This window comes from Ornithorhynchus anatinus, chromosome 9, assembly GCF_004115215.2.
Source record: "Ornithorhynchus anatinus isolate Pmale09 chromosome 9, mOrnAna1.pri.v4, whole genome shotgun sequence".
Lineage (NCBI taxonomy): Eukaryota > Metazoa > Chordata > Mammalia > Monotremata > Ornithorhynchidae > Ornithorhynchus > Ornithorhynchus anatinus.
In genome coordinates, this window is record NC_041736.1 from 6,014,872 (window position 1) to 6,032,044 (window position 17,173).

Consider the following 17,173-nt stretch of genomic DNA (forward strand, 5'->3'; position numbering starts at 1 on the left):
AGGACCTGAGTTTTCATGCTGGCTCTGCCACGTGTCTGCTTTGTGACCTCGGGTAAGTCATTTAGTTTTCCGTGCCTCAGATACCTCTTCTATAAAATGGGGAATAACTCCTACTTACTCCTAAGTTAGACTGTGAGCCCCATGACCAACGGGATCATCTTGTATCTACCACAGCGCTTAGTACAGTGCCTGACACACAGTAAGCTGTTAACAGATGACATTAAAAAATAAATCTGGCAGAGCTGTGGTGGGAAATTATGGCTGGAATTTCCGATGCTCCACTCCATGTAATAACTGTGTTATTTGTTAAGTGCTTACTATGTGCCAGGCACTGTATTCATTCATTCATTCATTCATTCATTCATTCATTCGTACTTACTGAACACTTACTATGTGCAGAACACTGTACTAAGCGCTTGGAAAGTATAATATAGCAATAGAGACAATCCCCGCCCACAGTGGGCTTACGGTCCAAGGGGAGAGGTGGGAGACAGACATCAAAACAAGTAAACTGGCATCAATATAAATAAATAGAACTATAGATATATACTTATATTCACAAGTGCTGTGGGGCGGGGAGAGGGGGGAAGAGCAAAGGGAGCGAGTCGAGGTGATGGGGGAGAGTCTGGGAAGGCCTCTTGGAGGAGGTGCGCCTTCAGTAGGGCTTTGAAGGGGGGAAGAGTGATGGTTAGGTGGCTTTGAGGAGGGAGGGCATTCCAGGCCAGAGGCAGGGCGTGGGCCAGGGGTCGGAGGCGAGCCAGGCGAGATGGAGGCCCATTGAGAAGGTTAGCGGCAGAGTGTGCGGGCTGGGACGCAGAAGAAGAGAAGGGAGGTGAGGTGGGAAGGGGCAAGGTGATGGAGAGCTTTTAAACCAACACTGGGGTAGATACAAGCTAATCGGGTTGGGCACGGTCCCTGTCCCACATGGGGCTCACAGTCTTAATCCCCATCTGACAGATGAGGGAACTAAAGCACAGAAAAGTGAAGTGACTTTCCTGAGGCTACACAGGAGACGAGTGGCAGAGCCGGGATTAGAACCCAGCTCCTTCTGACTCCCAGGCCCGAGCTCTATCCACTGGACCATGCTGCTCCTCAGTAAGCGCTTAACAAATGTCAGAAAAACAACATAAAAAATAAATAATTCACTTCCAGAACAAGGTGGCTCTTTGTGGCATTCTCCTGGCCCTGTGTCTGTCAGGAAGTTCACTTAGCTGGCACCGGTTAACTGCAATCTGAACTCTCCAATGACAGACAGAGCAACGGGCTGACATTCCGAGCATTCATTGTGACCGCCCGATCTGAAGGAAATATGTCTGAAATACGATTCGTCTTGAAATGACAGCAGATTTCATCAAGGTGCCGGCCCCACGGGGCAGCGGCAGTGAGGGAGCGGAGGTGGAAGAGAGAGAAAGTGAAGAAAACTAAGGAGAGAAGGGAAGAAAGGCCCAGCGCAAAGGCCCGGTGGAATATCTTCTAATAATAATAATAAAAAATAATGGTGGTATGTGCAAAGCACCGTTCTAAGCGCTGGGGAGATACAAGGTGGTCAGGTCGTCCCACGTGGGGCTCACAGTTTTAATCCCCATTTTACCGATGAGGTAACTGAGGCACAGAGAAGTGAAGTGACTTGCCCACAGTCACACAGCTGACAAGCGGCGGAGCCGGGATTCGAACCCAGGACCTCTGACTCCCAAGCCCATGTTCTTTCCACTGAGCCACTCTGTGATATTTGTTAAGTGCTCATTATGTGCCAGGACTGTACTGAGCACTAGGGTAGATACAGGCAAATGGGGTTGGACACGGTCCCCGTACCACATGGAGCTCACAGTCTTAATCCCATTTTACAGATGACGGAACTGAGGCCCAGAGAAGTGCAGTGATTTGCCCAGAGCAGACAAGTGGCAGAGCCGGGATTAGAACCCAGGTCCTTCTGACTCCCAGGCCTGTGCGCTAACCAATTGGCCATGCTGCTTCTCCCAGCAGAAATTAACAAGACCGTAGAATCTCCTTCCCCACAGCCGTAGTTTAACGCAGTAACCCAAGATTTATGTTAGGAAGACTTGCTATGAGAAGCCTGGAAAAAGTCATGAAATGTGCCGATGTGACGATGGCCCCCCAAAAATAAAAATCGTCAACTCTGTGGTGTTTCCAGTGACAGTGTAGGGATCCGAAGAGCAGGACAGTGAAAAAACAGGATAGAAAGAACATCGATTCTTTCGAAATGTGGTGTTGGAGAAACCTTTGAGGATAGCACGGACTGCCCGGAAAACAAACAAAAGGATTTTGAAGCAAATTGAACCAAAGTGGTCTTCGGAAGACCAGATGACCGGACTTCGATCAGCATATCTTGGACACGTAATCAGGAGGACTAATTCTCCGGAGAAGACGCTAATGCTAGGAAAAGTCCAGGGAAAACATGGAAGGGGCAGACCGGCAGCTAGATGGATAGAGACCCTAACAACGATAACGGAGGAAAAATTAGAAAGGTTGAGGATTATGGCAGAGGACAGGACGTTCTGGAGAAAGTAGATCCATGGAATCGCCGTGAATCGGAAACGACTCGCCGGCACTTAATCGTGATAATAATAAACCCGAGACAGAAGATCAACAACCGCTTCATCCTCATCCCGATTTCAACCAGCGGCTCTAAACCCCAACAACCGGATCCCACCTCTACTCCTCCGGGACATAACCGACTCACTCCACAGCCAACGCAATAGCGACACTAGATGCAGTGGGAAGCGGTGCGGCCTAGCGCAGAGAGCTGGGGCCTGGGAGTCAGATGATCTGGGTTCCAATCCCGGCTCCACCACTCGTCTGCCGGGTGACCTTGGGCAAATCACTTAACTCTCCCGTGCCTCAGTTCCCTCAGCTGCAAAGTGGTGATTTAATACCTGTTCTTTCTACTTAGACCGAGAACCCCACGTGGGGCCCTGATTATCTTGATTCTACCCCAACGTTTAGTAGATCGTAAGCTGGTGCGGGCAGGGAACACGTCCACCAACTCTGTCCTATCGACATATGTATTCCCCCAATCGCTTAGTACAGTGCTCCGCCCACAGTAAGCGCTCAATAATCAATCGATCATATTTATCGAATGCTTCCCGTGTGCAGTGTTACCGTACTAGGAGCACTTGGGCGAGTAAAATACAGTAGAGTTGGTAGACACATCCACTGCCCACGATAAATGCAATTGGTTGATTACGTTGCTTGCCATATGGTGACATTTAACAAACACTGATATGGATAATCACCAGCAAGCGGCATTCGCTGGGACCCATTTAGGAACTATCGAGGAATTATCCAGCAGGAACAGGAAAAACAGACCCAGAGGACCCACTGAGATTAGAAGAGTCGATCAGATTAATCACGACGTTTAAATGATGGGGTCTGGATGAGGAGCAAAGACAAGCCACCTGCCATCACATCCACCCAGTCTTCTCGGTCCCTTGTCGCTCAGTCGGTCAATCGTTGGTATTTATTGAGCGCTTACTATGTGCAGAGCACGTTACTAAGGGTTTGGGAGAGTACAGTAGGACAGAATTAGCAGACGTGTTCCCTGCCCATAACGAGCTCACTTTCGAGAGAGGGACCCAGACATCAATATGGATAGCCCAGGGCTGGTTTCGACCTCTCCGGGAAATGCAAGGCAGGAGGGCTTCCAAACATTAGTAAGAGACGACGGAGAGCCTTTTTCGCAGCATCTGAGCCGGGTCGGCGGAGCACGACCGCGCTTTCGGAGGAAGCCCGCTCGATTCCAAGCCCGCCGCTGTTACGGGCGTACGGTTGAGGCTGAGGTATTTATCGCCCTCTTTTCCACTGCGGACCGGTTTTATTAGAGCCATATATACACGAGGAAAGCTTTCGCGGTCCCTGAATTCGAAACACGGAACCAGAATTTACCGTAGCCATTCGAAAAGGGATGGAGCAGAGGGGAGCAGAAGGTCTTGGGGAGTTGTGGGGGGAGGTGGGAGGAGAATCTGCGTTCTTGGAATGAAACGATGATGAGAAAGGATGGAGAAGTGATCCCGCAGAGGAAACGGCTCGCCGACGACGTGAGGTGAATTTGACAGTGGGGGACCATTAAGCACACAGGAAAAGATCATTTACCAAATGGCTTCTTGATTGGGAGATGTGGGGGACACCTCACCCTAGCTCCCTGACATTTAAGCCTCACAGTGGGGATGCTGATTATGCAAGGATGCCCACATCTGGATCACAGCTGCTTAAATCACCCAGCCGGGAGACCCCGGTGGACTCCAAAATGGGGTTTTCAGTGTACGGGGGAATGCTCCTATTCATTGAATTTGTTGCCTGGGATTTTTTCCCTGCTCTCCACGCTCTGGCCAGACTTCCTCCACCCCATCCACCCGCCATGGGTGACAGCAGTCCTCCCTCAAGGAGGCCCCAGGGCAATAATGATGGTATTTATTAAGCTCTTACTGTGTGCCAAGCACCATTCTAAGCGCTGGGGGAGGTTATCGGGTTGTCCCAGGTGGAGCTCACGGAATGAATCCCCATTTTACAGATGAGGTACCTGAGGCACAGAGAAGTTAAGTGATGTGCCCAAAAGCACAGAGCTGGCACTGTCAGAGCCGGGATTAGAACCCACGACTTCTGACTCCCAAGCCCAGGCTCTTTCCACTAAGCCGTGTTCCTTCTCTACCACCCTCAGGGTACCACCCTCAGGTTTCATTCATTCACTCATTCAATATTATTGATTGAGCGCTTACTATGTGCAGAGCACTGTACTAAGCGCTTGGAATGGACAAGGTTTCCGCTTGGCAGCCGCATAGAACAGAGATCTCATCTCTTGCCACTCGTCTGCTGGGTGACGTTGGGCAAGTCACGCATGATGACTGAGATCAGGACATCCATCAATTTTGGGAGCGCTTTCTGTGTACTGTATTGAACGCTTGGGAAAGGTGCTGCCTGGCCTAATGGGTAGAACACGGGCCTAAGAGTCAGAAGGTCCCGAACTCTGATCCCGGCTCTGCCACTCGTCTGCTGTGTCACCTTGGGCCATTCGCTTCACTTCTCTGTGCCTCGGGTATCTCATCTGTAAAATGGAGATCAATAATGTTGGCATCCGCTAAGCGCTTACTATGTGCAGAGAACTGTTCTAAGCCCCGGGGGAGATACAGGATAATCAGGTCGTCCCACATGAGGCTCACAGTTAATCCCCATTTTACAGATGAGGGAACTGAGGCACCGAGAAGTGAAGTGACTCGCCCACGGTCACACAGCTGACAAGTGGCAGAGCCGGGAGTCGACCTCATGACCTCTGACTCCGAAGCCCGGGCTCTTTTCCACTGAGCCACGCTGTGAGCCTCCTATGGGACACGGACCCTGTCCAACCTGATTACCTGATCATATCTACTCCAGCGCTTAGAACGGTGCCTGACAATCGAATACCATTAAAAAGAAAGAAAAAACACCCAAGGAAACTTGGCAGATATACTCTAAGGGGAAGGTCAGATAGCAGTAATAATAAGGAAGGTCAGATGATAATCATCATCATCATGGTATTTGTTCAGCATTTACTACGTGCAAGGCACTCCACTAAGCTCTGGGGTGGATTCAAGCTAATCGGTTTAGATGCAGATCCGTCTTCGTTCGGTAGTGTCTACTGAACGCTTACTACGTGCAGAGCACTGTACTAAGCGCTTGGAACGTATTTACATCAGGGACCGGGAAGCGGTGGGATCACGAGGAGTGGCCGAGCGGAGGGAAGACAGCGCAGTGGAGGGAAGAGAGCACGGTCGGGCGCGGAGGGAGCCGGGCCGTCTCGGTGAGGCCAGGAGGACTGCAAGAGCCGGCGGTGCCGAGGGGGCCGGGGGAAAAGGAGACTTCTCGCGAGAGCCTCACGGTGCCAGGCCCCAGCAAGGAAGCGGAGAAGCAGCTTGGCTCAGTGGAAAGAGCACGGGCTTTGGAGTCGGGGCTCGTGAGTTCGAATCCCAGCTCTGCCACTTGTCGGCTGCGTCACCGTGGGCGAGTCACTTCACTTCTCTGGGCCTCAGTTCCCTCATCTGCAAAATGGGGATTAAGGCCGTGAGCCCCACGTGGGACGACCCGATTCCCCTGTGTCTACCCCAGCGCTTAGAACAGTGCTCGGCACATAGTGAGCGCTTAACAAATACCAACATTATCATTATTATTATTAAGGGGGAGGTTGGGGAGGGCGAGGCTGCATGGGGCCAACGGGCTTGGCCTCGTGGAGTCGCACCCAGACCCCAACTCCGGCCTCCGGGCAGCCCTCGCCTCAGCAACTGCCATTGCTGCCACGGCCGCCATCAGCGGGAAGCGTCCCCGCACGATCGTATGCTCTACTAGGAGAGGTGTATAGACAAATATCCACTCGCCCTCAACAAGGGAGTCTGTGAATCCAGGACCTCCAAAATGTTTTGTTAAATCGGGGCGATTTCTCTTTGGGTGGACCCCATCTCTCTCCCTAGGTAGGGATAGGAAGTACCCACGATCCAACCCTTGGTTTACAGGTCAGTCTATGAGCAGGGAAAATATAATTGCTAATAATCGGTTGAGCCCTTACAGCGTGCGAAGGACTGTGCTCTATGCTAGGAAGATACAATCAAATCGGATCGGACAGGGTCTCCGTCCTACCTGGGGCTCACGGCGTAAGGGGGAGGGAGGATCCCTAGTTTATAGGTGAGGAAACTGAGGTACAGAGACTTCTGTACTCGTCCGCTCAACTGTATATATTTTCATTACCCTATTTATTTTGCTCATGACATGTACATCATCTCGATTCTATTTATTTGCTATTGTTTTAATGAGATGTTCATCCCTTTGATTCTATTCATCGCTATTGTTCGTGTCTGTCCGTCTCCCCCGATTAGACCGTAAGCCCGTCGAAGGGCAGAGATTAATAACAATAATGTTGGTATTTGTTAAGCGCTTACTATGTGCAGAGCACTGTTCTAAGAGCTGGGGTAGATACAGGGTGATCGGGTCGTCCCACGTGAGGCTCGCGGTTAATCCCCATTTTACAGATGAGGTAACTGAGGCACGGAGAAGTGAAGGGACTCGCCCACGGTCACACGGCTGACAGGTGGCAGAGCCGGGAGTCGAACTCATGACCTCTGACTCCGAAGCCCGGGCTCGTCTCTCTCCGTTACCGATTTGTCCATTCCAAGCGCTTAGTACAGTGCTCTGCACATAGTAAGCGCTCAGTAAATACTATTGAATGAATGAATATTAGAGATTTGCCTAACGTGACTCATCGGGCAAGTGGGGGCTGGGACGATGATGATGTATTTTTGAAGTGCTTACTATGTGCCAAGCACGGTACTAAGTGCTGGGGTAGATAGGAGATCATCAGGTTAGACACAGCCTCTGCTCCATATGGGCCTTACAGTCCAAGTGAGAGGGAGAACAAGTATTGAAACCCCATTTTTCAGATGAGGAAACTGAGGCACAGAGAAGAGACTTTCCCAGGGTGACCAATAAGGCAAGTGGCGGAGCCAGGATTAGAACCTGAGTCCTCCCCTCTACATTGTAAGTCCGTTATGGGGGCGGAACACGTCTCCCGACTCCGTTATACTATATTCTCCCAAGGGCAGTACTCTGCACAGCGAGCACTCGGTAAGTACGATCGATCGATCGATTCGACTCCAAGGCCCGGGGTCTTTCTCCTGGGCTCCGCCGCTTCCCTAATCTGCCGGAAGGTTCTGCGGATCTCCGAGCGGCCCCTTCGACTCCAGGGACCCACCGAGCCAAGCACAGAGGCCAACGGGCCCGACCAGAGCCGCTCGACGGGGCGACGGTCCTTTGTCAGCGGGGAGGGGCTGAACGGGTGGAACTCTCCGGTGGAAAGAGGGGACATATAAGCGGGGGCCGGGGAGGAAAGCCCACGGGGGACAGATCGGGGTCATTAACGGCCCCTCGCCGAGACCTTCAACTTCAGCTTGGCAGTTGCAGACCTTGACCCAGATAGGCACGACGTGCCCGGAGGGAAAATGTGGGAGGTGGGAGGAGCGGGCCGGTGGTCTTGGGTGATGGGGTGAAGACTGTCAGCTTCGGGGTTAAATGAGGCTTTCGGTCTCCCCCCCCCCCCCCCGCCCCAGCACCCGTCGTCCCCAAGGCTTTAAAGCGGAAAGTCAAAGAAGGGGCCTTACGAGGAACCGGTGATGCGCACTATCGAGCGGCGTGACCTAGTTGAAAGAGCACGGACCCGGGAGTCAGGAACCCTGGGTTCGAATCCTGTCTCGGCCGCCTAGCTGCTGGGTGACCTGAGACAAGTCACTTCACTTCTCTAGGCCTCAGTCGCCTCATCCGTCAGATGACGATTCAATACCTGTTCTCCTTCCTACTTAGACCGTGATCCCCGTGTGAGACGGGGACTGGGTTCAACCTGATTCATTTATATATACCCCGGCATTCAGCACAGTGCCTGGCACGTAGCGCTTACCAAGTACCGTTGAAACAAAAATGACGAGAGGGCACCTCTATCATCTGCAGCGGCACGGAAAACCGGGTAGACCTTCTGGAGGAAAATACCCATCTAGCTGAAACAGGTCCAGTTTGGACGTGTTGCCTACTATCTAAGAATCACCCAGGACGATCTAGATAATGAGGGTTCTCCCAGTTAAACCGCCCAACTGCCCCACTGAGTCTTTTCTAAGTACTCTTTGTCTCATTTGGAGTTTAATCAAAATCTCACCTCAGAGAGAACTGTTGGTAGGGTCCCACAAAGCCCGAGCCGCACGAAACCCAAGTCCTCCGAGTCACCGTGGTGATTTCGAAAGGAGCTCAAGACACCAGAGCAGATCCCTCGTACCTCACCCACAGGCCGCACCCTGAACTAGAAACCCCTTCTCAAACAGAGATCTCTTTTTTCCGCAGCGGTGGATTCTCGTCACTCTGTAATTATCCGGGGGCTTTCGCCGGACGGGCTCTGGGAGAAATTCATTCGTCTCCTCGATGGTTTGGTAAACTGAGGGGAAAGACCTTATTTGATACGAACAGAACCACGGACATTAAATGCTAATAAAGAGAGCACACCGTCGCGAGGCAACGAGAGAAATCGGAGTCCGGCCCCATGGCTGACATCTGTCCAAGGGGGAAAGTCGGGTTTTTGAAACTTTTAAAAGCTCTCATTTTCTTATCGATCTATGTGGGATCTGAAGACTTCCCCCTCCAGGTTCTTGAGTGAGTAAATTACGTCATCTGTGGCCTTGCGATCTTCTCTTTCATCCCGTTCCCCGAGATACGTGGGTTCCCGGGAAGAGACCGCTAAGACGATCAGAGAGACGTGGCCGGCTCGTAATCGGGAACGCGGGATTCCGAGACCGTCCTTGACGAGGCAATTTCCCCGCTGGCCCGTTCTCCTGACGGCACCATCCTCCCGCTGACATTTAAGCCGACCAGTCGGAACGTCGGTCGCCGGGAAGAACATCTCCCCTCCTCCCTAAAGACCGGTGGGTCACAAGATAAATCCTGTGACATTAATGCTAAAACAGAGGGAAGAGCGTGGCCTAGGGGGCAGAACGCCGGGCTGGGAATCAGGGAGGCCTGGGTTCTAATCCTGGCTTCACCCCACTGTGTGACCTTGACCAAGTTACTGAACTTCCCTTGGCCTCGGTTTTCTACGGGGCTAAGATACCCGCCCTCCTCTCCCCTCAGACTGTGTGGACCAGGGAGGACAGGGACTGTATCCAGTCTGCTAACACTGCATCTCCCCCAGCACTTAGCGCAGTGCTTGGTACATAGTCAGCGCTCAACAATTCCACATACTTCCCCCACTTCAAAGCCCTACCGAGAGCTCTCCTCCTCCAGGAGGCCTTCCCGGACTGAGCCCCCCTTTTCCTCCTCCCCTGCCCATCGCCCCACCTCCCTCCCTCTGCTCTACCCCCTTCTCCGCCCCACAGCGCTATCTATGTACATATTTATTATTCTATTTATTTTATTAATGATGTGTATACATCTATGATTCTATTTATTTATATTGATGCTATTGTTGTCTGTCTCCCCCCTTTCTAGACTGTGAGCCCGTAGTTGGGTAGGGATTGCCTCTACCTGTTGCCGAACTGTACTTTCCAAGTGCCTAGGGCAGTGTCCTGCACACAGTAAGCGCTCCATAAATACGATCGAATGATCGAATGAACAATTATCAGTCAATCGTATTTATCGAGAGCTTACTGTGTGCAGAGCACTGTACTGAGGAGCGCTTGGGAGAGTACAATATAACAATAAACAGACACATTCCCTGCCCACAACTAGGTTGCAGTAGAGCAGGAGACAGACATTAATATAAGTAGATAAACTGCATATTCTGGACATAAGTGCTGTGGGATGAATATAGGGAGCAGGTCAGGGAGCAAGTCAATAAGGCTTTGAAGGCAGGGAGAGTCACCGTAGGTCAGATATGAGGTGGAAGGGAATTTCAGGCCAGAGGCAGGACGGGGGCGAGCGTCGGTGGTGAGATGGACGTGATGGGGGCCCAGCGAGAAGGTCAGAATTAGAGGAGCAAAGTAATAATAATAATAATAATGTTGGCATTGGTTAAGCGCTTACTATGTGCAGAGCACTGTTTTAAGCGCTGGGGTAGATACAGGGTCATCGACCCGTCCCACGTGAGGCTCACGGTCTTAATCCCCCTTATACAGACGAGGTAACTGAGGCCCAGAGAAGTGAAGTGACTCGCCCACAGTCACCCAGCTGCCAAGTGGCGGAGCCGGCATTCGAAGCCACGACCTCTGACTCCCAAGCCCGGGCTCTTTTCCACTGAGCCACGCCGCTTCCCCGGCAAAACACGCGGGCTGGGTTGAAGTAGGAGTCGGCAACATCGTGAAAGACCCGCAGCCGAGGGATTTCAGAGCCGGATGTCAGTTCGATTGGAAGTAAAAGGATCGTGTTCGTCTGAGAGGAATCTTCCGTTTCTTCCCAGCTCTCTCCCACCGGAAGGGTCCAATCCCCTCGGGAGAAGACCTTGGTGGAGTGTGGGGGGGGGGGGGTGAGCGTGTGAGTATCCTTGCTTCGGAGAGACAAATAAAATTCCAATGAGACTTCATTTTCACCAAACAATGGCTTTGATTTAGCGCTGGGTAGTTTATGGATTTATTTTTTTTAAATGTCACAGCCGCAGATACTAAAAATGCCTTCGAAGATAATATAGAGCTCCTCGTGTAGCAGAGTGAGCAACTGAAAAGCAAAAGACGAAAAACTAATGAAAAATGAAAAATGGAAGCGCCGTTGCAGCACATCCTGAAGGAGAGCTAAAAGGGTCAGAGGACCTCGCCGAATACGATAGGCGTGTTGACCGAGATCTCTTGCTGATCGTAAGAGCCTGAAATACGTGCAACCTTAATTTTCCCTTCGTTCCATTCTCCCAATATGCCAAACGAGCGTTGAAAGAGAGGTCGGATTTCCCTCCGATCAGTTAATTGGATCTGCTATCGCCACACTCTATCGCGGAGTTTGATTAAATTCTGAAATAAAATGCAGCCATTAGGTGCTCCGCGGCAGGTTTGCTGTTTAATAATTGTGAGTCGGGATTAGTTTCCGAGGAGGTGAAGTGATGAAAGTCTGCATTCCTGGACTTTGGACTTGGAGAAGCAGCGTGGCTCAGTGGAAAGAGCGCAGGCTTAGGAGTCAGAGGTCATGGGTTCTAATCCCAGCTCTGCCACCTCGCAGCTGTGTGACTTTGGGCAAGTCACTTCACTTCTCGGTGCCTCAGTTCCCTCAACTGTAAAATGGGGATGAAGACTGTGAGCCCCACGTGGGACAACCTGATTCCCCTATGTCTACCCCAGCGCTTAGAACAGTGCTCGGCACATAGTAAGCGCTTAACAAATACCAACATTATTATTCCTCAGAGGTTTCCACAGGACACAGATCAGAAATTCCACAGGACTACCATGATTGGTACTGACTTGTTTGCGGAGCGCTGTAGAGAGCACCCAGTGTGTGCGGAGCACTGTACTGAGTACTCAATGTTTCCAGAGCACTGTACTGGGCATCCTAACATATACTGAGCGCTTTCTATGGGTAGAGCACTATTCTGAGCACTTTCTGTGCTCAATAAATGCCACTGATCGATTGGGGAGCGCTCCGGAGTCAAAAACATGATTCCTAACACTTGGAGAAGATTCCCTTAGGTAGGGAAAGGACAGAGAACAGAGATGTAAGAATGGACGTGGCTAGTCAACTCTCTGCATTTCCACACCGGAGTGGAATTCACTCATTTAATCGTATTTATTGAGCACTTACCGCATGCAAAACACTGTACTGAGCACTTGGGAGAGTACGTTAATTATACTCCCGTGCCTGGGCTAGATTTTACGGAGTTGCTGTCCACCGCGTCCCCAACCGCATCCCGGGGCCGCGAAGGTTGATCTGACTCCAAACAAAGCTGTCTCGCTCAGATGAAGCAGCACGGTGTAGTGAACAGAGCACTGGCCTGGAGTCAGAAGGTCATGGGTTCTAATCCTCGGTCCACTGATTTTTTTTTCTGCGTGACCTTGGGCAAGTCATTCTGCTACTCTGAAGCCCATCTGTGAAAGGAGGATTGAGACTGTGAGCCCCACACGGGACAGGCACTATGTCCAATCCAATTCGCTTGAATCCGCCCCAGGGCTTAATAGAGCACCTAGCACATAGTGAGCGCTTAACAAACACCATTATTATTATTATGTGAAAAACACTTACGCAAAAGGAGACGTAGACTCTATCTACCCACGCAAATGAAGGACAGCAACCCCAGGAACAAATACGCAAAGTAACCCTTCTTCCGGTCATAATAATTAGTACTATTTTTAGGGTATTTACTAAGCGCTTACTATGTGTCAAGTTCTGTTCTCAGTTCTGGGGTAGATACGAGTTAATCGGTCCAGACAGAGTCCCTGCCCGCCTTGGGGCTCCCGCTCCAAGCAGGAGAAAGAACGGGTTTTGAATCCTCACTTTATAGTTGAGGCAACTGAGTCCCGGAAAAGGCCCTTAGTTGAGGCCCACTTCATTTCTCAGTGCCTCAGTTACCTCATCTGTAAAAGGGGGTGAAGACTGAGCTCCATGTGGGACATGGACTGTATGCATCCCAGCGCTTAATACGGTGCCTGGCACGTTGTGAGTGCTTAACAGATAACATTTTTTTAAAAAAAGGATGGATTCTAATCTCTCCTCTTCTTTGTGACCTTGGGCAAACCGCTTAACTTCTCTGTGCCTCCATTTCCTCAACTGCATAATGGGGATTCAATACCTGTTCTCCCTCCTACTTGGAGCCCCGAGTGGGACAAGGCCTGTGTCCGTCCTAATTATCTACCTCAGCACTTAGCCCAGTACTCAGTACATAGTAAGTGCTTCACAAGTCCCATAATCATCAATGATAACATTTCAAAAGAAGCCCCAAATCTGTCCCCAGTTTTCAAGAATCTGGAAGGCGGAAAGCATTTTCCCGAGCAGTGACGGTGCCGGGTCTGGGGAACACCGTGTCTGTTTTTCGGAGAGTAGGTCTTCCCAAAAACGTTCCTTTTGCATCAGGGCAAACGCTTGTCTGGCCACCTTGTGCACAGAGAACGGATCGCTCCCACCAGCCCCACCGCCCCCGTCCGCCCCCGGCTCTCCGGCTGTCCTTTCGCCAGCTCGCCGCAGCGCGGCCAGTCATTACGGGCCCCGTGACGGCGGTGACAGTTCCGCGCTGAGGTCAGCTGTGAGACAGATGAGCACGTTGCCAATGCGCTCCGGGTCCCCTGGGAGCCGGAAGATTGATAACGGCCACCGTGATGCCCGCTGGCCTCTCAGCTGCCTTTTGTTTTCCTGGCCACTTCCTTCCCTGCTTTTCTTTGAAGGGTTTTAATAACAATAATAATAAAATCACATTTGTTAAGCACTTACTCTGTGCCAAGCACTGTAATAAGAGCTGGGAAAGAGAAAAGATAATCAGGGTATTGTCTTGAGAATAGCTTAGACCGCCGTTCGACGCATAGAAAGCGCTTAACAGATACCGTCATTATAATTAGTATCATTGAGAATCGGCGTGGTCGAGTGGATAGAGCATGGGCTGGAAATCAGAAGGATGTGAGTTCTGATCCCAGCTCTGCCTCTGTCTGCTGGGTGGAATTGGGCAAGTCACTTCACTTCTCTGTGCCTCAGATGGGATTAAGACTGTGAGCCTCACGTGGGACACGGACTGTGTCCGACCTGATTAGTTTGGATCTCTCCTAGCGTTTAGTACAGTGCCTGGAACATAGTAGGTGCTCAACGGATACCTTTTAAAAGGGGCGGGGGGGGGGGGGAGACGGTCCTTGACCAACATGGCGTTGACAGTCCAAGGAGGTCACCCAGTACGTATGTGGCAGGGTTAGGATTAGAACCTAAGACCCTGGAGTCAGGCTTGTACTCTCTCCGCAAGGCCTCACTGCCTTTTGGGGGGCAACATTCCAACCAAAGTGGGAAAACCCGGCAGAAAGAAAAAACTGGTCCACTGGTCCGAGGAGGAAGGGAGGAACTGGCCTGAAGCAGCTATGAAGGGAGGGGATCGGGAACGGTGAATAACTTGGAGAGGAAGCTTCGCCGGATTGAGTCAGGGAAATAAAATTGGGAACAGACCTGGCACATTACAGCTTGGGTCCTCGGTCCTCACTGCCTGACTGGTGCGGAGACGATATAACCAAACCATCCAGTCCCCGAGCTAGGAGACCAATCGATAGTTGTTACTGAACGCTTACTGTGTGCCGAGCACCGTACTAAACGCTTGGGAGAGACGATGCAACAGAGTTGGTAGACGTGTTCCCTGCCCAGAATGAGCTAAAGGAAGGAGACTGAACTACAAAACTCTGGACTTCTGCTCTGAACTAAGCATGTTGGGTGTCGAAAACCATCCCACGTATGCCCGAATCTCTCGGAAAGAACCTGCGCAGAGCTGCCTAGACTTCCTGCTTCCTTGAAACCTTTTGCGCTTTCTTGAGTTTCCCTTGTCAGTGAGAAGGACCTGGCTTCTAATCCCGGCAAGGTTGCTTTTCTGCTGTGTGACCTTGGGCAGGTCACTTCACTTCTCTGTGCCTCAGTTAGTTCGCCTGTAAAATGGGGATTAAGATTGGGAGCCCTATGTGGGACGGGGACTCTGTCCAACCTGATTAGTTTGTAGCTACCCCGGCACTTAGCATAGAGCCTGTCACACATAAATTAAAAAATGACTGAGTTAACTTCAGCCAGCTAGCCTTCCTTGAGGGCAAGGATTTTGTCTATTAATTCTCTCCCAAGCGGTTAGATTGTAAGTTTTTTGAGGGCAGGGATCGCGTCTACCAACTCTACCGTACGACATTCTCCTAAGTGCTCGGTTCAGCTCCGCATATAGCCGATGCTCAGTGAATACTACTGGGTGACTAAATTAACTCCGGATTTTAAACCTGTAATCACTAGGATCCGTTCCGGCGGTCGAGTCAAGTGAAACGTATCTATGTCTATTTTTAGCAAGCTGCGTGAGGTTCCAGATTTTGGTCACTTAAGTGGACCTCGAGTAAACCATTCACTTTTGACTTGGGAATACGGGGCAGGACATCATTTTTCTATGAACAACAAAGAGAAGAACAAAAGCCATCCTTCTGATTAGACTGTCCTTCCGTTAATAGAGCGAATGCTAGCTAATGTAATAATGCCTCCGCAAGTCCCTTGCTCGGTGTCTCTCCTCCTTGAAGAGATAAATAATACTCTCGCTCCGTATGACACCGATACCGGAGTCAGACAAAAAGGGGCTTCACTGCAAGCCTAGGAAAGAGCTAATTTTCTAAAATTGGAACATTATCTGTCATGAGCTACTACTCTGTAATTATGACTGTTATTCTGCTTCAGAAAAGGGATATTTCAGGAAGGGAAAGGGATTTTTTGAAATGAGGCTTTTAATATAAAAGGGCAATTACATTAAACTACTGAATTCCATACTTAGTCACTGTGTGGATACATTATATGGTATTTGATGTAAATTTAGGAAATGATATGCAAGCTATCTCCCTCTGAAAACTTAAAAATATGACTTTTGCCTTAAGTAGGGCGGGGAATTATCTTCAGAAATATGTGCATGATTTTAATGCCGCCATAGCTTCCGTTCATTAATAATGCAGTGTTGTTTTTCTAGAAGAATGAATCGTTCTCATTTGGCCGTGAATCTGAAATTTTGCAAGAATGATTACATCTTTTTAAATGACCGGCTTCGTTGGACAACGGGCAAGAACGAAAACAGAAATTAGATCCGTGACTCGTCTTTGCCTGAGAGAAAAAAAGACGACACGTCCAAATTGCCTGGCCTTTCTGGCTCCTCTGCGCGGAGGACGACGGGAGGAAACACCGAAGCGGGAGGAGACGAGTTGATTCTTGGGGATGGGAGATGGGGAAGGGCGTCGTCAGTACCGGACGGGCCGGAGAGCGGACTGATCGAATCACGGTTCCGTAGCGTGGAAACTCCTCTCGGGAGGTTACGTTCTCTAGAAGCGGATTGACTCTCTTAGGCTACTAAGAGTCCGTTTGAAGTCCTGCAGCCGAGTTTACTGGTTCGCATCTTCACCGTCGTCATCGGCAAAACCTAGGTGCCCGTCATCGCCACGGTCCTCTTCCCCCTCGCCATCATCCTCTTCGCCATCGCCATCATCGCCATCCATCGATCAATCGTAGTTATTGAGTGCTTACCGTATGCACAGCATTACACCAAGAGCTTGGGAGAGTACAATGTAACAGTGTTGGAAGACACGTTCCCTGCCCGAAATGACCTTAGAGTCTGAAGGGGAGTCGGGCATTAATATAAATAGATAAATAATGGATTTGTACCTAAGCGCCGTCGGGTTGAGGGAGGGGCGAATGGAGGGGTACAAATCCAAGGCAAGGGTGACACCGAAGCAGCGTGGCTCAGTGCAGAGAGCCCGGGCTTGGGAGTCAGAGGTCGTGGGTTCTAATCCCGCCTCCGCCGCTTGTCAGCTGTGTGACCTTGGGCGAGTCACTTCACTTCTCTGAGCCTCAGTTACCTCATCTGTAAAATAGGGATGAAGGCTGCGAGCCTCACTAGGGACAACCTGATGATCTTGTATCGACCCCAGCGCTTAGAACAGTGCTGGGCACACAGTCAGTGCTTAACAAATACCAACATTATTATTATTATTATAATTAAGGGAGCAGGAGGAGAGGAAATGAGGGTTTAGTCAGGGAAGGCCTCTCGGAGGAGATGGGCTTT